This window comes from Macaca mulatta, chromosome 13 (genome assembly GCF_049350105.2).
Source record: "Macaca mulatta isolate MMU2019108-1 chromosome 13, T2T-MMU8v2.0, whole genome shotgun sequence".
Classification (NCBI taxonomy): domain Eukaryota; kingdom Metazoa; phylum Chordata; class Mammalia; order Primates; family Cercopithecidae; genus Macaca; species Macaca mulatta.
This window is the reverse complement of record NC_133418.1, coordinates 115,051,593-115,074,090: the sequence shown is the minus strand read 5'-3', so window position 1 is coordinate 115,074,090 and position 22,498 is coordinate 115,051,593. Positions and strand designations below refer to the sequence as shown.

General features: G+C 51.3%; 2 long non-coding RNA genes and 1 other non-coding gene across 3 annotated transcripts; all 3 read right to left on the bottom strand.

Moving 5' to 3' along the window:
• Positions 1-351: 351 nt before the first annotated feature.
• On the bottom strand, positions 352-492 carry LOC114672069 (U4 spliceosomal RNA). Its single transcript, XR_003722259.1, has one exon. It is a non-coding gene; the product is annotated as a U4 spliceosomal RNA (small nuclear RNA).
• Positions 493-8,521: 8,029 nt separating this feature from the next.
• Positions 8,522-17,535, bottom strand: LOC144333919 (uncharacterized). Its single transcript, XR_013403067.1, has 3 exons — positions 17,454-17,535; positions 10,869-11,017; positions 8,522-8,874 (listed from the first exon to the last, which is right to left on the bottom strand). It is a non-coding gene; the product is annotated as an uncharacterized LOC144333919 (long non-coding RNA).
• Positions 17,536-19,420: 1,885 nt separating this feature from the next.
• On the bottom strand, positions 19,421-22,057 carry LOC106992835 (uncharacterized). The gene is made up of 2 exons (XR_001438916.3): positions 21,813-22,057; positions 19,421-20,109 (listed from the first exon to the last, which is right to left on the bottom strand). It is a non-coding gene; the product is annotated as an uncharacterized LOC106992835 (long non-coding RNA).
• Positions 22,058-22,498: the final 441 nt, after the last annotated feature.

The window sequence follows — 22,498 nt, the reverse complement described above, 5'->3', positions numbered from 1 at the left end:
CCCATTGAACCATCCACCCACCCACCCATCCATCCACCCATCCATCCATCCATTCACCCACCCACCCATCCACCCATCCACCCATCTATCCATTCACCCACCTGTCACATAGCATAGCAAATACAACAAAGACTCACGTATGGTTCCTGCCCCTACACCCTCAACACTCACATCCTGGTGGGGAACTCCTACAACCAACGAATGCAGAAGGTTTTAGCTCCCTGATGGGCATTTGTATTTGAAGTTGGGGGTGGGGAGCTGCACAAATGTGCACAACTTAATAGAGGTCTCTGGCATTGTGCCAAAGTGAAGCTGAGAAGGAGTTAAATTTTTGTCTTTTTGGTTGTTCAGCCTCTGTAGAGAGTCTCAAAAATTCTCGATGCCAACTATATTTCAAGTTGTCATGGCAAGGTATTGGGAAAAGTTTTCAATTAGCAATAATCATGCCTCAGGCAAACCTCATTGGCTATGGTACCGCCACTGCAGAAAGCTGAGGAGTTATTTTTAAGCAAGGGCGCTGCCTTCCCAGCATGTCTTAAATTTCTCCAGGGTGAGTCAGATCACCCCTGTTCTTGGGGACCTCTTACACTGGCTTCTGGTCACCAGGTCTAGGGGAGGTTAGTGACCTTAGCCCTGGAAGGGGAGCCTCAAAGTCACTGGTGAGCCTCAAAAGAGGCTGGCAGGGCTGCCTGCCCAGACCCATCTGCTACAGTTACAATGGGGAGTGTCCTTGGGTAATGAACTGCTATGTAGAGCTCATGATTAAGCACTAATTAATTATTAATGCACTGTGTCATAATTTTGCCTGGCCCTTTCTATGCCAAAGAATTGTATCCCGCAGTTCCATTTCTGATCCCACATTTTCTGATTTGTGGCCATGGTGGCCCCTTTTCAAGCTCACCTGTCTCTGCAGTGGCCGGATGGAGCATTGATGGTACCTGCGCCACGAGGTCATTGTCCACTGGTAGTAGGTGGCATGGATGATGACTCGTGGGTGTAACGTGTGTAAACAACAACAGATACACCAGCTGGGGTCAGCCACACCTGGAATTCTGGCTGTAATGCTGCTGTGGTTTGGATATTTGTCTCCTGAAACCTCATGTTGAAATTTGATCCTGGATGTTGGAGGTGGGGGCTTATGGGAGGTGTTTGCATCATGGGGACAAATCCCTCATGAAGGTCTTGGTACTGTCCTTGTCCTTGTTATAATGAGTAGGTTCTCACTCTATTAGTTCCCTCAAAAGCTGGTTGTTTAAAGAGCCTGGCATATCCCCCTCCTCTCTCTGGCTTTCCCTCTCCGCATGTGATCCTTACACATACCAGCTTCCCTTTGCCTTCTGCTGTGAGTGGAAGCAGCCTGAAGCCCTCACCAGAGGCAGATGCTGGCACCGTGCTTGTTGTACAGTCTGCAGAACCATGAGCCAAAGAAACCTCTTTTGTTTGTAAGTTACCCAGTCTCAGGTATATCCTTTATGGCAATGCAAATGGACTAAGGCAAATGTACTCACCTTGGTGTTACCTCAATCATGTTACTTAACCCTTTGAGCCCTTCTCATCCATACAGGAAGGAGAAGAGTAGCACCTGCCTCACATGTTTTACCAGAAAGAGGACCTCAGGCTCCAGTGATGGATTGGGACATGTCTTGTCCTGAGGTTTCCTTCGCTGTACTTCACTTGGGGCCATCTCAGGAACCTCTGAGACACCACTTGGAGGAGGCATTCAGCTCTGCCTCTGGCCTGCACCTGTCCTTGGTTTATGGGTGGGGTCAGTTGTTGGGACTATTTTAGTTACAGGTTCCAGAAATCCATCTTCAAGCTGCAAAGGGGAATTCTTGTAAGGATTTGGGGGTATCTCCCAGAATCTGAGGGTAAGAACTGAGCTGGTTTTCAGGAGCGATGGGAAATCGTGGTTCGGCTCCACCTATGTCTCGTCCTGGCTCCTCTTTGTGAATATGCATTTTTCTTTTCCTGGAGATGAGATTTTCCTCCTTCTCTGTCTATGTGGCATGACATGTAGTCACAAATGCTCCCAAAATTTAGCTTCTCGTAATCCCAATGCTTTGGGAGGCTGAGGCGGGTGGATCACCTGACTTCAGGAGTTCAAGACCAGCCTGGCCAACATGGTGAAACCCTGTCTCTACTAAAAACAAAAAATTAGCCGGGCCTGGTGGCAGGCGCCTGTAGTCCCAGCTGCTCGGGAGGCTGAGGCAGGGGAATCACCTGAACGTGGGAGGTGGAGCTTGCAGTGAGCCGAGATCTCACCACTGCACTCCAGTCTGGGTGACTAGAGCAAAGCTCTGTCTCAAAAAAAAAAAAAAAAAGAAAAGAAAAGAAAAGAAATGCAGCTTCTCTACTCAAGTTATTGGTTAAGACTGAGCTGACATGTCTTGGTCCTAAGTTCCAGATGTCCAGCTGGGGCCAGGGGTCTGTGACTGGCACATCACCTGCAGCCACAGATGGGGTCTGAGAGACCGGCGTTCGCTGGCAACACGCGAACAGTGGGAAAGCCGGGCCAGCAGTCCTCAATGAGGTGGGGTGGTGTTGGGACGAGCAGGGTCCCAGGAAAAGGGGTTGTGGAAACTGCTCTACCACCACCTGCCTGGGGCTGCTTACTGAGAGGACACAGTTTCCTGGAGTGTCATCATTCCCCCATGATGGCTTCCAAGAGGCTGAGTGAGCATGCACTTAGGGCACCAGCAAGGCCAGCAACAACACTGAAAACATTTTTTTTTTCCTGGTAAAAATTGTTTGGTAGGCCGGGCGCGGTGGCTCAAGCCTGTAATCCCAGCACTTTGGGAGGCCGAGACGGGCGGATCACGAGGTCAGGAGATCGAGACCATCCTGGCTAACATGGTGAAACGCCGTCTCTACTAAAACATACAAAAAACTAGCCGGGCGAGGTGGCGGGCGCCTGTAGTCCCAGCTACGCAGGAGGCTGAGCCAGGAGAATGGCGTGAACCTGGGAGGCGGAGCTTGCAGTGAGCTGAGATCCAGCCACTGCACTCTAGCCTGGGTGACAAAGCAAGACTCCGTCTCAAAAAAAAAAAAAAAAAAAAAAATTGTTTGGGTTTTTTTTAGATGGAGTTCTGTCACCTAGACTGGAGTGTATTTGCTAGATCCCGGCTCACTGCATCCTCTGCCTCCTGGGTTCAAGGGATTGTCCTGTCTCAGCCTCCCAAGTAGCTGGGACTACAGGTTCACACCACCATGCCCAGCTATTTTTTCTATTTTCAGTAGAGACATGGTTTTGCCATGTTGCCCCAGCTAGTCTCAAACTCCTGGCCTCAAATGATCCTCCTGCCTCAGCCTCCCAAATGCTGAGATTACAGGCATGAACCACCGCACCCAGCCAAAAATTGTTTTTAAAAATCAAAGTCATCATAAGAAAAAAATTAGAAGCCTTCTGGACTTTTCTTACGCTTCTTATAAAGTTGATGATTGTTTTTATCTTGAATGATATTATTGGGTGCATTGGATTGCAGAGTGTCCCCCCAAAATTCATGTTCTTCCCAGAAGCTCAGAGTGTGACCTTATTTGGAAATAGGGTCATTGCAGATGTGATTACTTAAGATGGAGTCATACTGGAGTAGAGCAGGCCCTAACTCCAAAAAAGATTGATGTCATATGAAGAGGAGAAGAGACAGAGACAACACACACAGGGAGAGAGCCACACAGGGAGGCAGGGACTGGAGGGAGGCACCTGCAAGCCAGGGAACGCCATGGCTACTGATGACACCAGAAGTTACAAAAGTCAGGAAGGGTCCTCCCCTGGAGCCTTCAGCAGGATCACAGCCGTGTGGACGTTTGTATGTCAGGTTTCTAGCCTCCAGTGTGTGAGGGGACACGTTTGTGTTGCTCTGAGCCACTCAGTTTGTGGTTCTTCCTCACAGCAGCCACGGGTTGGGTTGGGGAGGTTTATGCTTTTCAATACTGTAGTTTATTCCTGGATAGAGGTGAACAGCACAGGCTGGAGAGTTATCTGTGTCTGAATAAGAACCTTATCTCTGCTATTTACTAGTTATATTGCCTTGGCAGGTAATGTAACCTCTTTGTGCCTCAGTTTCCACATTGGTAAAATGAGGTGAATAATCCTACCCAGGTAACGGAGGTGTAAATCAGCTACTGCATGCAAAGGCTTGAAAAGGTGCCTGGCATGTGACAAGGCCTCAGTGTAAAACACGTGTTCTCATCACATCCCTCAGCAGGTCGGATGATGGCGGGGGTGGCCAGTCCAGGGGCTGTGGGCTCCCTTTCTAGGTGTGCAGGCTGAGAGGGGTCATCTGCAGGGACCTGGCTTTGTTGGGGGCCGCCTGGGAACCATGAACTTCCTGCAGGAAGAGCTCTTTTCCTGGGGCAGGCTGCTGTAGGAGGGGTCCTCTGGCACCGGGACAGGAACTGAAGCTGGTCTGGATCTGCTCAGGGACTCAGCAGAGCTGCCGCCCCGAGCCGCCTGGCTGCTGGTCTAGTGGGGGACGTGTTTACCACCAGACCCTTTGCCCCGTGATTCTCTGCCCGACGGAGAATTGGCCCCATCCAAGCCTTGCCCTGTACTTATGACCATTTTAAACACATCTGCAGATGCTGTCATATTCAATAAAATATATCCTTGGAAAGGCAATGTGAAATTTATAGTGGCTTTTCATTCTTGCACATTTTCTCAATTACGGATACTAAAAGCCTAATCATGATCGTGTGAGGCTTTGTAATAAAATGGTTTCATAAAATCTTGAGAAAGTGTCTGAAAAACGTTGGAAGCCTGTCCCACTGGAGGGTGACCCCTCCGCAATCCCGACAGGAGGTTGTGCAAGCTGGAGTCCACACCCGCCACAGGAACTCCTGCCTCCAGGGGAGCCTGTCTACAGGCAGCTCTGATTTTCAGAAAGCTGACAGCTACGCTGCCTGTGACCCTGCCTTTAAGCCGGCGACTACGCTGCCTGCAACCCTGCCTTCCTGTCACTGCACCCCACGGTCCTGTTATCCCTCCTGGAGCACCTGAGAACAAGGGTCCCTCTTTTCCCCACCACAGTCCTCCCCATCCCCCGCTTCTGCTGACTGCCATCTTCAAGGTCACTCCCTGGGCCACCTCACCAGGGCCTTTAGCCCAGCTCAGCCCCTTCTGCAGGCAGCACCATTGGCGCTGGTGGCTGCCCTGACTCTCGGTCCCCTGTGAGTGTCCTGTCTTTATTTGGCAGCAGAAGGGGAAGGATCCAAGGAGAAAGCCAATAGGTGTCCTCACGAATCCAGAAACGTCTCTCCCTTCCCACCACCTTGGAGAAGTGGTGCCTCCCCCTGCTACTGCCATCCCCTTTCCTCCCCACACACACTGTGGGAAGCAGCACGGTGCCATGGAAAGGCCTAGAACTGGGAATCAGGGCACGTTGGGTGTGCATTCCTTTTGTACCACTCACTAGCTTTGCAACCCAGGCAACTTCCTTGACCTCTGCCTTCAGTTTCTTCATCCAAAAATGAGATTGGCAATTCCGCCTCCCAGGGCTTTTATAAGGATTAGGTGCATGGTACTTAGTAGGTGCTTTGTAAATATTAGATAAGCCTCGACCTCCTGGGCTCAAGCAATCCTCCCACCTCAGCCTCCAGAGTAGCTGGGACTATAGGTGCACACCATCACACCCACCTAATTTTAAAATTTTTTATAGTGACAGGGTCTCGTTCAAGTGATCCTGCCACCTTGGCCTTCCAAAATGTTGAGATTACAGGCATGAGCCAAAATTCTTGAACAGGGGCCACAGGATCATATTACAACTTCATAATATTTACTTGGAGAGAATTAAACTGATAAGTGGATATAACAGGTGTCAGATTCATCTTTTCCCTGGCCAGAGCATCTCAAGAAGAAAAGAGTGATCCCAATCACCATTACTGAAGCAAATCCTATCCTCTGGTTCTATCTTCACCTGGAGGCCTCTAGCATCCTTCAAAGATGCTTCTCCGCAATTCCTTCCGGAAGTCTCTGCAGATGCTTGCCTGTGCTTGGCCATGCTGGAGTGACCACGTGGATCATGTCCTGGCTCTTCTTCTAGGTGCTCAGGACCGCTGGGGGTGGGGGTGGGGAAGTGAGAAATTGGAGGTTGATGCATTACCTATGGATCCTTAATAAGTACCCCAAAACCTAGCAGCTTACAACAGCTTTATGATCTTACACAGTTTCCGAGGGTCGGAAGCCCAGCTTAGCTGGGTGCCTCTGGCTCGGGGCCTCCTGGGAGGCTGTAGCCAAGTTGTTGGCTAGATCTGCATCACTGAAATCCCGGAAGGCTGGAGGATCCATTTCTAAAATGGGGAACTCCCATGGCTGGTGGCTGGTGTCCTCAGTTCCAGGATGGCTGTTGTCTGGGGCCCCCAGGGAACCCCCAGCCACCTCCAGACTCCATAGAGCTGTCTCCAGGGCAGTTGACTCCACAGAGTAAGTGATTTGGGAGTAGCAAGTGACAGTGCCACCAAAGCAGAAGCTGCAGTGTCCTTTATAACCTAACCTCAGAAGTGACATGCCCTCCCTGTGGCTGTGTTTACTGAGTTGAGTCCACACTCCAGGAGCAGGCTGTGAGGGCCAGGAAATGGGATCACTGGGCGCCCCCCTGGAGCCTGGCTCCCATGGCTGCTAAGCATAGCATCCAAGCAGAGAGGCCTGGGCACTCTTAAGTGACATTTCCCTCAGTCTGGGCAGCCTGAGGAGTTGTCGTCTACTCTGAGCCGGGGTGGGGGAGCCATCTGCTCCCAAGCTTTTCCCGGGGCAGTGCCAGATAATCCAGGCAACCCCCCTTTTCTATAATGTTTTTCCTACGAGCCATTACATTCCTCCTCTTTGATCTAGAAATCACCTTACTGTTGCCCTTACCATGAGCTTTCCAAACCAACAACCTCAAATTAATAATCAGCACAGCTCTCGTACTAATTACCATTTTAGTCCTAGTCCTAGTCCTAGGTCCTTGGTGCGGAACTCCCACCTGGGGAGGCTCAGCCAGTGACCCAAAGGACCCGTCCTCATGCTAATCTGCCCCCCCCGCCCGGTCTCAGGGGTTCCAGAAGGCAGAGCGTTCCTCGTGTGACCCACAGGGCAAACCTCCTGTCATGGCATCAGGACCAGGCTACATAGTTTGGGACGCCCAGTGCCAAATGAAATGTGTGGACCCTTGTTCAAAAATTATTAGGAATTTTGGCAGGGCTCAGTGGCTCATGCCTGTAATCTCAGTGCTTTGGGAGGCTAAGGTGGGAGGATCACTTGAGTCCAGGAGTTTGAGACCAGCCTGGGCAATGTAGTGAGTGAGACTCCATTTCTACAAAAAATTTAAAAATTAGCTGGGTGTGTTGGCATGCACTTGTAGTCCCAGCTATCTGGGAGGCTGAGAAGGGAGGGTTGCTTGAGCTGGGAAGGTAGAGGCTGCAGTGAGCCATGATTGCACCTCTGCACTCCAGCCTGGGCAACAGCGAGATCCCATCTCAAAAAAAAAAAAATAAATGTTTTAACATGATGACAACATCAAAGCAATTGCAGGAACCTTGTAAGTGCGGGGCTCTGTGCACCTCTGTGGGTCACATGGCCATGAATAGCATGCAGCAGGTCTGTTGGAGTGAAAGGTGTCACAGTGGGTTTGTGTCTCTGTCCCAGGGCCTGGCACTGGGATGTACTCCCTTGGCCAAGGCTGCTTATGTCCCTAGCCCTGGTGAAGATGTGGCTAATGGTCACAGCATCTTCACAGACCCCTCCCCTACCCCCATAGAGTCAATTCACTTCACTTCAAGGGTCATGGGAGTCTGAAATGTTTATGAAGCTGCCTGTTAATTCCTCCTTAGTTTTAAATGTGGCCCCTTTTTCTACAACTCAGATAGAAGTCACATCAGGCTTGAGGATAAACCCTGCCTACTTAATTTCAATTCTCTCAGACTCCTCAGCGTTTCAGAAATATATTTTATATATGTATGTATGTATGTACGGAGATAGGGTCTCACTTTGTTGTCAGCTGGAGGGCAGTGTGATCACAGCTCACTGCAACCTTGAATTCCTGGGATTAAGTGATCCTCCCGCCTCAGGTTCCCAAAGTGCTGGGATTAAGGGCATGAGCCACTGTCTTTCAATATATAGTAGCTGGTTTATTTCATAATTGCTATGTTTTGAATGTATCCCCCAGAAGTTAGGGCTTTAGAAACCTAATCCCTTTGCCCTCTTGAATGGATTAATGGATTCATGAGGGCTTTACCTTTACGAATGGGTCAATGTCACTATCACAGGAGTAGTTTCATTATCACAGGAGTGATTTTGTTATAACATGGAGCTCTCTCTGGCTCTCTCGCTCTTGCTCTCTCACCATGTCCCATGCTGGGATGCATCATCATGCAGCACAAAGGCCCTCGCCAGAGGCTGGTGCCATGCTCTTAGACTTCTCAGCCTCCAGAACTGTGAGCTAAATAACCTTTCTTTAAAAAAATAAATTACCCAGTCTGTGATATTCTGTTATAGCAATGGAAAACAGATTAAGACAGTAATTCTATGTATTATTTTATTTGATTTGTTATTGGCAGTCACCAAACTACCAAAGGGGTTCATGGCACAAAAAGGATAAGACTGTTAGGAGCAGATGACCTGGCAAATGCAGATGTGGAAAAGGAATAGGCTTGGAGCAAATGCAAGGTTTAATCGTTCTTTCAGGGTTTTATGCTCCTTGCCTCTATTAATTTAGTAAATGGCTTTGTCACGGGTGTGTTATTGTTTGCTTTTCTTTGATGGCATCCCTCATGTCTGGGCTGAGCAGGTGACTAAGCACTTGGGACTTGATGGGCTGAAGATGGGACATCCCCAGGCTCTCTGTTCTTGGAGAAACAGCTGCAGCAGGTTCCTTGAATATGTGTCAGGATCTAATTTTCCTAGGAGGAAAAAAACCCCCTGTGAAACTATATATGCAAATGTGAAAGAACAGAGGGGAGGTTATCTCCCTTGGGCATTCCCTTCTCCTCCTAGTCATTTGTTGAGCATTTACATGCATCGCCCCCATTTAATTCTCATAGAGCCTGGGAAGTAGTTTTCTATTTCTACCTAACAGAAGAGGAAACGTTACAGGAGATATTTCAAGACTTACTCCAGGTAAAGCTGTTTGCAAGTGACAGAGCTAGAACTTGGTGGTCTCAAAGCCTGTGTCACACTGTTCTCACTGCCTCTGTGCCCAGCCTATGCAGGGCAGGGAGAAGAGCACCAGGGTGGCCTTAGGCAACTCATGGGTATCTGGGGAATCAAACAAGGCAGCATATACCTGATGAAAGGAGCCTCAGAAATTCAAAGCAAGTGATTGCTTTCATCTAGGGTGGTCCGAGAAGTCTTTCTTGAGCTGGATCATAACAGATTCAGACATGGAGAGGTGGAGAGAAAGCTGTGGGGCTGATCGTGGGGGGCAGGGGCAGCAAGGGGATGGGTAAGCACACATCAAAGGAGGTGCAGGGGATCAGTAAGAGAGGAGGCTGGTGGCCTGGGATGGATGAATGCAAGCCTGATTCCCAAGTTGAGCAGTTTATACTTATTTCAGCAGGATATTGGGGAGCCACCAAAGGTTCTTGAGAGGGGAAGTCATACAATAAAGCTTCACTTTAAGAAATGAATTGGGAGTTGGAAGATGGTTTAGGGGGTGGCAGGCCTGGAGACTGTGAAACTGGTTAGGAAGTTATTGCAACTGCTTGGGTGAGAAATGCTGAGGACCTGAAATAAGGTGATGGAGGGGAGACAGGAAGGTCAGCAGGAGCTGGATGCCTGATTGCATGGCAGGGCACGGGTGGCTGGGAGGACCCAGTGGGGCATGTGGACAAGAGAGAAGTCAAGGGAGGCTGAGAGGACCAGCCATATGGCTCTTAGCATTGGAGTGACCGTGGGGAGTTTTAGCTCATTCATCCTGCAGTATCCCATAGGTCCTGCAAGGCAAGTCCAATTGGCCTGTGATAGAGACCTGTCTGGAGCCCAGGCTCTCCAAGCTGTCTCCTGGTTTTCAGGAGAGATCAGCCCTTGCCCCAGGCCTGCTACATTGGCTTTCACTTTTCCCACAATTTAGCCCCAGAAGTGGTGGGAGCAGAAGCTTTGACCACAAACTGGAGCCATGAAGCCAGTTGTGGTGGCATGAAATGAACGGCCTCAGACCTGCGGAAGTATTGCACCTGTTCATAGATGATCAAAGGAGCGGCAGGTGCATTTCCTTCCTCCTTTGCAAATGGCCAATTGCCCTGAGTTTTCCATGAAAGAAGGGCCATGGAGAGTAATAGTGCAGCTCTCAGACTCTGGAGCCCAACTATTACAGGTGGGCCCAAATCCCAGCTCTGCCGGGTACTTGCCGTGAGACTTTGGGCCAGTTACTTAATCTCTCTGTCCATCAGTTGCTTCATCTGTAAAATGGGAATAATATTGGTATGCCCCTCCATGGACTACGGAGGATAAGTGAGTTAAAACACATAATGCTAATCGTGCCTGGTATGTAGTTGGTACTTAATAAATAAATGTTGAATGAATTCGTTTTTTAGAATGAAACATCCCACGGAGAAGAATCAGAGGTGATTTTTTTTTCCCTTTTGCATGTGAAATGGAAAAATCTAGATAAGAAAGGGCCTAGCTTTGTTCTGGCCACTTCACAATAGTCCACTTGAGTTGGGGGAGAGGAGAGTTACTGGAGGGAGTACGCTAAAAACTCATGAAAAATGATTTCCTTTCTCTGCTTGTTGAAATTCTGCCTTCAAGGCCCAGTTTAAGTGTCACCTCCTCAGAGGAGCCCTCCTTGGTTTCCACCCTTCCTCACCCCTGTCAGACTCGTGGCTTCCTTCTCTATTCTCCCCAGTGTTCAGCATGTAGGTTGATGGTAGCACTCACTAATTCTGCTTTGTTTTACCTGTACTCAAGTTCATGGCTGTCTCCTCTCTGTGGCGGAGCTTTGCGTTGGATGGGTCTGGGAAGTCCCACCTACAGCTGACAAGCTGGGCTGGGCTCCAGGCCATCACAGGTCCTCCATCAGCAGCTCTGTCCACCCTGGCCTTGTTCCTTCAGACAAATGTGGCCAATGCGTTGAATTAACAGCACTTTTAGGATCAAATCACAAAGCAACTCCCGATTTAGTCGGTGGAATCACCTCTTCCCTGGCCACTGCTGCAAACTCAGGCAATCCTATAACTTTTCTGGTTGCTCTTAGTTAATAAAAACTGTCTCACTGCAGGAAGGTGAAATGTTCCGTCCAGAATCTGAGTTAAAATGAAGGCTTCTTGCCTCTGCCGTCCTGAGCTTGCTGCAGGTAGGAAGCCTGCAGCTGGGAAGGGGCTTAGCTTTTCCCTCCTTCCTCACCCAGCTCACTGTCCACATGCTACTCAGACTTCCCGGTATTTGACCCAGCGGACGGCTCCTGCAGGTGTCTCCCCTGGCTCCTGTGAGGCCCACTGGCCTTGGTTCCGCTCTTTCTGAGGCTGTGACATTGGAGTTGTCTCTTTGGCTCTTCTCTGTCCACACTCTGTCCCTGGAAAGCCGCACCCCAGCAACATTCCCATCTCTCCCTTCAACCCAGACCCTCCCTGAGCTCCGGACTCTGGTTTCCAGTACTGGATTCCAGCGTTCAACCTGACAACAGCCGCTGGCGCCAAGGCTTCCTGAACTCAGTAACTGCCCCCGCTTAATTGCTGAGATGAGAAACCCCTGGCAGTGCTTGTTTTCTCCCTTTCACTCCAAATCCATGCACAATCTAGCCCTAAGTTCTGCAGGCTCTGCAGCAATGGTTCTCAGCCCAGAGTGACTGTGGCCCCCAGGGGACATTTGGCAATGTCTGAAGACATGTTTTATTGGCTTAACTGGGGGTGGGTGGTGCTATGGGTGTCTAGTGGACTGAGGCCAGGGATGCTTCTAAACACCCTACAGTGCACAGGCCAGATCCCACAGTGAAGTGTCTTCCAGTCCAAAATGTCAGTAGCAGCACCCCAAGAAACCCGCTCTGCAGCCAGAATGCATCCTGCACCCCACGCTCCTCCCGCCTCCACTGCCATGGCCCGGCCAGAGCAACATCTCGTCTGGCCTGACTGACTGCAATGGCCTCTTCCACTCTTGCCCTCCCGTAGACTGGTTTCCACTGCACAGCCAGCAGTGCCTTTCTTTCTTTCTTTCTTTCTTTTTATTTTTTTGTTTTGAGATGGAGTTTTGCTCTGTCACCCAGGCTGGAGTGTAGTGGTGTGATCTCAGCTCACTGTAACCTCTGCCTCCTGGGTTCAAGCGATTCTCGTGCCTCAGCCTCTTGAGTAGCTGGGATTACAGGCACGTGCCACCACACCCAGCTAATTTTTTGGGTATTTTTAGTAGAAATGGGTTTTCACCATGTTGGTGAGGCTGGTCTCGAATTCCTAACCTCCTCGGCCTCCCAAAGTGCTGGGATTACAGGCATGAGCCACGGCGCTTGGCCAGCAGTGCCGTTCTAGAACAGGAAGATCCTGCCCTTCCCCAGCCTAAAACCTTCCGGTGGTTTTCCGTGGCTCTTAGAACCAAACTCATCTCTGGTCAGCAAAGCTCTGGACAGTCCCTGCTGCCCATCATCCTCCAGGCTCAGTCTCAGGCATGGCTGCCCTGGCCTGTCTCTTGTCCCTTGTTGTCCCTTGCTGGGGGACTTTGCTCTTGCCATCCCACGGGCTTAGCATGCTCCTCCCAGACCTCAGTGCCCCTCCTCATCTCTCAGGTCTCTGCTCCCACGAGCCAATCTCAGGAAGCTGGGGGGGCGGTGGGCGGGCTGTGGCCCAGGGCAGGTTTGGGGCTGTGCTTTGTGACTCAGCGCCGGTTCACTCCTCTGCACTGGGGTGTGGTGGGGGTGATGCTGCTTTGAGTCAAAGCAGCTACAAAACTCCGAGCGCAAGTCAGCTGTTTTCTACATCTGGAAGCGGGCCGGGCTCCTTCTCAGATTTATCGAAGGCAGGCAGCCGCTGACCCCTCCCTTTGCTGTTGGAGGTGAGGAGAAGGAAGGGGACACAGGCCCTGGGAACTCGCCCCTGCTGAGTTAGTCTACCTTTGGCAGCCTGAAGTTCGGGCTCCTGGCCCAGCATTGCAGGTCCCCCGCTGTCGGGATGGACCCCAGGCTCAGAACCCTCATCTGGTCAGGGCTCTCCCCCTGCCTGGAACCAACCCACAGACCTTCCATTCCCTCCCTTGACTCAGGACTCAGGCCAGGGCAAAAGTAAGGGGCACAAGTGGGGAGAAAACCTGTGGAGGTGCCTGCTTGGTGCAAGTTCAGGCAGAGGCGCTTGACGTGACACTTCCCCCTTTAACTGACTCATCACTCCCAGCGTCCAGGCTGCGTCATGGCCGTTATGCAGTGAAGTCAACCAAAGCGCAGAGAGTTCATTGACGGGACAGAGCCTTGCAGGGGAACAGATTCAATCGCAGAACTCAGGCCCAAATGACTCCGCACCATGCGTGCAAGTGCAGACACACACACACAGCCTGCCTGTGCTGCTGAGGGTGCAATAAGGACCAAGACCAAGAGAAAGAGTAGCCAAGGGAAGAGGGACAGGCCTTTGTTGGGACAGTCCTGGTGGCAAAGGGCATTTTGGCTGAGAAACCCCTAAAGTTAGATTTGACCCCATGACTGGGGTGGGGGGCACAGGCTTATCTCAGAGCTGTCAACTCCCCTGCTCTGGGGTCTGGTTGATCCGTGCAGGGACACAGCCCTGTGTGCTGAGAGGAAAGCTGGCCCTGTGGGGGGGGCGGGACAGGCACCCAAGGGCCCCGTGGCCCTCCCTTTTCTTCCCCAGGTGGCTGCCCCGCCCCAGAGGCGCTCCTGCCACTGGCCCCTGAGGGGGATGCCTCCAGCCACTTGTCCCAGCCTCGGGAGTCTCCACAGCAGAGACAGACGTGGGAGGGTGAGTTCTGAGGAGATTCGGAGTTCTGAGGAGATTGGGATCCTCTCCAGGGATGAGGGAGCCGGGCTGGAGGGGCTCGTGGGGAGCGGGGGGCCTCTGCTCCTGCTGATAGAAGAGGAGCGCGCTGTGGGCATCTAGTGAACTGAGGCTGATAGAAAAGAAGGGGCCCCTGGCCAGGCTCCGTGCTGAGGGCCAGGCACCTTTGTTGCTTTTGAAGAGAGAGAGTCTTGGGGGAGCAAGCCCGCGGCTGCCTCTTCCTCCCTCAGATGATCCCTTTGCCCTAATTGGACACCCGGTGGGGCTCAGAGTTGATGGGGTCACAGGGGATCTGCCAGCTCAGGAAAGAAGAAGGTGAGCAACAGGGACAACTTCGGTTCTCCCATTCAGGGATGGGGTGGCCTCGGGCAGGTTACCCCATGGATCTGCTCCTAAGCCTCCTCCCTGGGAAACCGGGCCAACACCTCCTACCTCACGGGCAGGCCGTGAGAACCAAACCTCGGGGTCATCCGCCACCAGGAAATGCAAACGAAAGCCACAGTGAGATGCCACCACACGCCCACGGCTACAGTGACCATCAGTAATGGCGGTGGGGGGGCGGGGGGCAGACGCCCCCCCACCTCCCCACTCCTCTCTGGCGGGAACAGAAAACAGCCTAGCCCCCTTGGAAAACAGTTTGACCATTTCTTAGAAAGTTCCACATCACCTCCTTATACTAGATGGAAGAAGAGTGTGTGCTGCATGATTCCATTCAGATAAGTTTCTAGAAAATGCACACTCGTCACAGTGACAGAGGCAGATCACAGTCTGCCTGGAGAGGGAGGGTACGCAGGGGCAGGAGGGACAGGCGACAGAGGGGCACATGGCTTCTGGAGGCGGTTTCACAGGTGTAGACATGTCAAACTCATCAAATTGTACTGCTTCATTAAATATCAGTTACACCTGGGTAAAGCTGTAGAAAATAGCTTTTTGGAGGCAATAAAGGGCGGATTTACGCTGCAAAAAAATGGCAAGGCAAGTGAGGCGCCTGGCACAGGACTGTTTAGTCAATGCCGGCCGCTGGACATGTGAGCCCAGACTAGTTTCTCACAACTTCCATTCATTCTTTCCTCCCCGAACACAGAAACGGAGCAAGGGGAGGGATGGGAGCTCCGAGCCCTGCCTGCAGGAGCGCTCAGAGACACGCACCACAGAACTGGGTCACGGTGCTGGGGATCCAGGACAGGAGGGCCTCACAGACGCCCGGAAGGTTCAGAGGAAGCGGCTGGAGAGCAGGCAGAGAAGAGGGTGAAGGAAGATTGCAGAGAGGAAATGGCATATGGGGTTGTGAGGGACTCTCCTCGAGGCCACTGCTTAGGGCTGTCTGGGCTGGTGAGTGGGGCCTAAGGGATCCTCTCCTCCACGTGGTGGGGTATGGAACACGGGACATGGGACAGGAGAGCTCAGTCCAGGAGTGGTCCCAGAGCCCCTGGGAGCAGAGCAGCCACAAGCAGATGAGGGGCCCGGAAGCAAGAGGGGCTGAAGGGCCAAGTCTTTGGTGGGGTATCAGTTTCCCAGGGCTCCGTAACGACCAGGTCAGGAAATGCACCGGGTGGCACTGCTTTGGGAGAAAGAGCCTCCCGTGCCCCTAATCCCTAACCCTTACCCGGGGGCAGGGAAGCCACTGGGATTCCGGGACGAGGCCTTCGCAGTCTTCTTTCGGGAAGTGGCTCCCGTTTGAGAATGAGGGTGGAACACAGGGAGATGGAGGCGGCACAGCGTGGAGCACCAGCTCCAGGGTCTGATGAAGTAGCTTCGTATTTGCCTTTGCCACATCCTAGCAAGGTGACTTTGGGCGCAGTACTTTGCCTTTCTGGCCCTCTGCGTGATTGGTTGTTACTTTTATTTTGTTCTGAACTCTCGGCAACATCTAGCATGTATATGAGCCTGACTAATGGTTCACTTCGTTCGTTCATTCAGACACTCATTGATCAAATCTGACCAGCTCACACTCTCCTGGGTTAGCCGTTAAATCCCAGCACCTGTAGCCAGGTGGACATCATTCCCCACAGCTGGGCCCTGCTGGGGACTCATCTCCCTGTGCTCTTGCCACACACCTACCTGCAGTTTCCAGAATGTGCCAGGCTCCCTGGTGCTGCTGAGCCTCTGCAAGTGTGGCTCCCCTGCCTGAAACGCCCCCACCCGCCCCCACCCTCCTGCTGGTCTGGCCGCCTCCCAGTCAGCCTTGTCCAGTTACATTTTCCTGCCTCACTTCCCCGCTGAGTGAGTGTGGCCCCTCTCAGCTCTCCCAGCCCCTTACCCTTGGGCCTCTAGTTTGGCAGCTGTCACACAAGCTACAGTCACAACTGGTCTGCCACCCATTGCAGACGGGGCTCCTGGAAGGGTGATGCTACGGCTCCCCCCACCTCTAGCACGGTGCCCAGCACAGAATGGGAGCTGAGGAAATGTTTGTAGCAAGAGGTAAAACTGCTTCACAGTGTGTGTTATGAGTTGAACTGTTTCCCCCAAAAAGGTATGTTGAAGTCTTATGACCTGAATTGTGTTTCTCCAAAATCCATATGTTGAAGCCCTAACCCCTGTACCTCAGAATGTGACTGCATTTGGAGAAAGGGCCTTTAAAAAGTAGTGTAATTAAGTTAAAATGAGGTCATGTGGGTGGGCTATAATCCCATCTGCCTGGAGTGCTTACGAGAAGGGAAGATATGGACATAGCCACACCTGGAGGAAAGGCCAGGTGAAGACACGGGGAGGAGATGTTCCTCTGCAAGCCAAGGAGAGAAACCTTGGAAGAAACCAGCCCTGCGAACCCCTTGGTCATGGACTTCCAGCCTCCAGAACTGGGAGAAATCCATTTCTATTGTTTAAGCCCCTGGGTCTGCAGTACTTTGTTATGGCAGTCCTGGCAAACAAATACAAAGTCCTAAGCCCCGGTGCCTCCAAAGGACCCTTATTTGGAATTAGGGTGATTGCAGATGTGATAAGTTAAGATGATGTCATACTGGAGTAGGGTGGGCCCTGATCCAATATGAATGTATCCTGATAAAAAGGGGAAATGTGGACACAGACACGCACACAGGGAGACTGCCATGTGGACACGAAGGCAGAGATTGAGGTGACACATGTAGAAGCCCAGGAATGCCAAAGGTGGCCAGAAAACCATCCAGAGCTGGGGAGGCCTGGAATAGAGTCTCGGTCACAGCCCCAGCAGGACCCATCCCTGCTCTCACCTCGATCAGAGACTTTTGGCCTGCAGAACTGCAAGGCAGTGAATTTCTATTGCTTCAAGCCACCTAGTTTGTGGTACTTTGTTAGGGCAGCTCTGGCAAACTAACAGAATATGGGAGATTAAAATATCACCCCACTACAAGTTCATCCAAACAAGGGGTTCTGCTGGCAGCAGCACAAAGCTACCATGAAAACACCTAATTATGAGAAATGAGCTCCCAGACCCTCCTGCCCGTCACTCCCTGATCTTATCAACTTCTGCCCCCTCCACTCACACAGACAACTGTTTACATGTCTGTGTTGCCCCCAAGCCAGCCACCCCCAGAACCATGCTCTGCCCATTGCTGGGCTCAGTAAATACTCTCACTTACGGCTAGGTCACTCATCCAGAGTCGTCCTCTGCTCCCTGAAATCCCATCTCCAGGAAATCCAGACCCAGGCGGCACTGAGCCCTCCCACGTGGGTACAAGAGCACATTTAGACCAAATTTCAGTCGGTCCAGGGAGGCCCTGGATGCCAAACTTTTGCACTTTCTGGTGCTTCCCGACATGCCACCCGTGGCTGACTTGCGTTCTACCTTGGCTGCTGCCTGTCCACCTGCACACCTGTCCACACCCCAGCTCCAAATAAGGAGAGGAACTAAACCCAGCACTGCCCCATGGCAAGCTGTGGAGAAGGAATGGGAGTGAGTGGAGATGTACCTCCCTGCTCCGTGGACGTGTGGTTAGGAAACGCCATTCCTGGCTAGGAGCAGAAGCTGGACTGGGGTGAGCCGAAATCTCGGCCAAGACTCGACCTTCAGGGAGTGCCTGAGACGCTGCACAGCCAACAAACTGAGGGGCCAAGGACACTTGCAGAATGAGGATTGGCCTACTTTAGCCCCCTGCCCAAGGCTTCAATCCCCTCTGCAGTCTCCCTGCTGAGGGGACACCGCTGTTTGAACACCTCAGCTGACGTGGGACAGCTGGCATCTTTCCTGCCTAGACCTGAGAATGGCTGGCCGAGGCTGAGGCTTGGGGGGACTCATTCCCTTCCAAACTTGCTCATATCCGTGCAGTGGGCCACAGTTCCTGTCTGGGAGCCCCCCACTCCTACAGGTCTTCCTCAGCAGCCTTCCCCATGGCTCCATGTAAAATTTCACCCCCATTTTTCCTGCCATGTTTCTCTTCTTGTCACTTTCCACCCTCTAAATCCTGTTTGTGTATTTAACTGATTGCTTTTGGTCACTGTCTGTCTCCTCCCCTTAGAGAGAGGCCGCCTGGGAGGGAGGGTTTATTTGAGGGCTTGGGGTTGCTATGGCAGGCACAAAGTCTGCAGCTGTGGCCTGCCCGAATAGAAGAGAGGCTGGAGCGCTAAGTGGGAGACATTTCTGCAGTGGGTCCACAGCCATGCAGGGCTGGCTGGAGGGGGCTAGGCGGGGGTCCCACAGGGAGGCAATGGGTCCTAGTAGTTGCTCCGGGTCTCCTGCAGAAGAGGTTGCAATTTCAGATCCGTGAGCTTCTCCTCATTCCAAACACTGGCTTCCTCCACTTCTTTTTCCTCTCCTGGGAATAATTGGAAAAATGATTCCTAAGCTGTCAGGAGAAAATAAAGAAACCATAGCGACCGATTTGCAGCCTCTCCTAAATCAGCCAAATGAGAAATGGATTTGGAACCACCTCTGGAGGGGGCGGCTAACATCTCCAGGAAGGCGATAACCATAGGTTGTGTTTCAGCAGGCGAGGAGGGGCAGGGCTGGGGTGGAGCTGCCGAAAGCCTCCCTCAGCCACCCCCTGCGCTTCTAGTCCCTTCCCTGGCTCAGGGCTGGCCAGAAAGACAGCGACGTTTCATGCAGGGCTCCGCAGACGGCAGGCGTTCCACACCCATTCCCTCCCTTCTCTGGAAATAGCCCTGGGAAGTAGGCAGTGTTACTGACTCCAGGTCACAGACCAGGACACACAGACCTGCCTGTGGCCGCAGAGCTGGTTCATGGGAGGAGGCTGGAGCCACTGCTCATGCTGACATTGGCCTGGTCCCCACAACTGTGCCTTTTCTGTCGTGTCCCCAGAATTTTAACATTCTCCAGCCAGACACAGGCCAAGACCAACAACGCTTCACTTGGTGAAGACCATTTCGTGTTCCTCCAGCAGCCTCTGTGACCTCGGGTGAGCCATTCTGTCAAGTAATCCTGAATTTACCTCCCAGTGACATTGTGTCTCTGGGTCATCATCAGACTTCTCAGGGCAGACCCACGGGACTGTGGAGAAAAGGGCTTGAAGGAAGGAGGAGATTTGTGCCAGAGCCCCTGGTGCTGTCAAAGTCAAATAAAATATACAGACGAATCTCTAAGTTTAAAATGTTTTATTTGGGAAGCAAGAATTTCAGTTTGGGACATACACACAGACTGGGCGGTCTTCAGTATGTCCAAAGAGCAAAGAGAAGGTTGGAGGTTTCATAAAAATGAGAAATGTTAACGGATCGTTAGGAAAGCAAGTTCGTTAGCGCTGGAAACGTTTTGGGGATCCAGCAAGCTCTGATTGGTGGGTGGGTGAAACTGGTCTTAGATTTCCGCAGGTCGTTTCAGTAGCTATTAGATCAAACTGGTTTCAGGTTGCAACACTTGTTCCAGCAGCCAGGGTTGGAGACAGTTATATTCTTGGAGCAATGTTACATGCTTTTTCCCCTGGTCTCCTAACTCTGCTGGCCTATGACAACAGTGACCTTTGTATGATCAACTTTCACAGTGGCAACAGGAGGAACCAGATCTGAGCCCACACCCATGCCTTCTGGCCGGCTTTCTCTCTCTTGCTCCTAGCAGGGAAATGCAGGGTGAGTGACAGAAGTGGACTCAGCTGCAGGCAACATCGAGTGATCTAGGTTCCAGGTTCAGCACTTTGACCATTGTCTTATCAACATAAAGAATTGGTGCTTTGAAATTTTGTCAAGTTCAGGTTTGAGCAGCCTGATGCAGAAGTTCCCAGGTCAGGGACTCCAGGGCAGGGAGTTGGAGGGGTGAGCTGGCTGCAAAGTCTCTGGTCAATGTAGGTTCTGGAAAGAAAGAAAGAAGGAAGGGAGTCTCCTCACTTTACCTCTCTGGTCTCTGAAACAGTGTCCGCCGTTCTGAGTCCTCAGCTGCCTGTAGCTCTTTACAGAACAGACCCTACCCTGCTGTCCTTACAAAAGGCCAACTTACTATCCAGCATCTCAGATGTTGCCACAAGGGGCAACACCAGAGGTTGGGTGACTCCCTAGCCAGAACTCCAAGGCTACACACAGCTATTTAGACAAAAGAAGTGTGCTTGTTTATTTGCTTTAGAATGCAATTTCATGAGTGACATTTAGCATTTGTTGAGCCCCTATGTTTACAAAGTGCTTCCACCCACATGGTCTCACCGGACCACCTGTGAGGGAGCACAATGTGATCTCCACCTTAAGGACTGAGGATGGGACTCAGCCAGGAGCCCAGGACTGTCCACCTCCTATTCTAGGGGGTTCTTTACATCCACAGAGGTTTCGAAACCAAGGAGCGTGCCTTACGGAGCATTTCAATTGCATTTGATGTTTAATGACTCTTATTTACTTATCACAAGTACGATTTTTTTTTTTTTTCCGGAGACAGAGTTTTGCTCTTTTCGCCCAGGCTGGAGTGCAGTGGCACGATCTCGGCTCACTGCAAGCTCCACCTCCCAGGTTCATGCCATTCTCCTGCCTCAGCCTCTTGAGTAGCTGGGACTACAGGTGCCCACCACCACACCCAGCTAATTTTTTTTCTTTGTATTTTTTAGTAGAGACGGGGTTTCACTATGTTAACCAGGATGGTCTCGATCTCCTGACCTCGTGATCCACCCGCCTCAGCCTCCCACAAATACGATTTTTAGTGATATGAGAGCCAAGTCGCAAAGACGAGATTAAACATGTCCTCTCTTCTGTTGCACTGGCTTCTCTACATCATGGTAACGGGTTGTCAGGTTCAACTGCAGCATTGCTGTTAGAGGCAAAGGTAGTCAGGAAGCTCATTCTTGCAATCTCTGGAACTTTAGTAAAAACTCAAGGATATCTATTTTTTCCTTTCCCTAAAATTTTCTCAGCATTCTCACTAACCAGATAATGTTAGCTTTATTTTGCATCCATTCATTTACTGAAGCCTACATGTGTTTCAGTAACTATGCTAAAAGATTCTGTTTGTCCCTATTTGAGGGCATTCTTAGTTCAGTGGGAGTTGGTGGCAGTGGCAGATATGTACAGTTACAAGGTGATGCAATGACAGTGGCAGGCAGAGGGAGGTCTGGGAGCACAGAGGGGAGGCACCTAATCCATACTGGTAATATCAGGGAGGGCTTCTTGGAGGAGGTGACATCTGAGTTTCCCAAAGGAGAAGGTAGCCAAGGGAAGGAAAAGAAGTTGCAGGAAGTAGAGAGGGGCTGTTGAAGGAACTGGGGCACGGGAGCATTGGGTACTCAAACAAGGAGTGGTCTGGGGAGACGGACCTTAGGGAACACAGTGGAAGTGGGAAAAGCTCAGCCCAGCCCTCTGCCATGGGTTTTGTATGCTGAATCACTGGGAGACTTAAAACAAAGAAGACCTTTCTTAAAGAGCAGTTTTAGGTTCACAGCAAAACTGAGCAAAAGGTACAGAGAGTTCCCACAGAGCCCCTGCCCCCAGCAGACGTTTGTTACAATAAGGAGCCTGCATCAACACATCATTATCATCCCACTGGAAGATTCTGAGCGGGGAAAACATTTTCACATTACCTTTTACAAAGTCTTCTTCCTGGCCCTGAGTCACAGTCGTTTTTAAAGAATTAATGGTGTAGGTTGTTACTTAGCATTTCCCCGGAGCAAATGTTTCTATGATCCCCAAAAGCCAGAGGCTACGATGTCTTCTTGTCCCACGCTGTAGATCTGTAAACCTAGAACAATGCCTGATCTAGCAGATGCTTAGAAAGTAGAGGAGGGTAGAGGCGGGAGAAAAGCAGGGGTAGAGGGAGGGAGGGAGGGAGGAAGATAGCAACAAGGTCTGTTGTGTATTTCCGAAACATCATTCTGGCAGCAAATAGAGGAAAGACGGCAGAGGGTGTGGCTTGTGGTCAGGGACAGTTAGGAGGCTACTGTCATGTTCCAGGTGCAAAGGGCAAGTGGTCTGAGTAGGTAGCTGTGGTGGAGAGGAGGGGACATTGAAAAGGTGGGCTCTACCCCATCAGGTGCCTGAGGACGTGAGTGCAGTAGAAAACCACCAGGAAGCTTTCGAGACCCAGGCCCAGCTCTCAGTCTTCTCTGAACCATCGAAGTAGAGGGAGAGTTTGTAAGGACTCCAAAGGGAAAGAGAACACGGGAGGGAAGGCGGGTTGGGGAGGGTCAGGTAGGGTACTTAAGTTGGATTGAGTTTGAAATATACAAACTAAGGAAAATGTCAGATGGTTCTTGTTTATTGTCTAAAG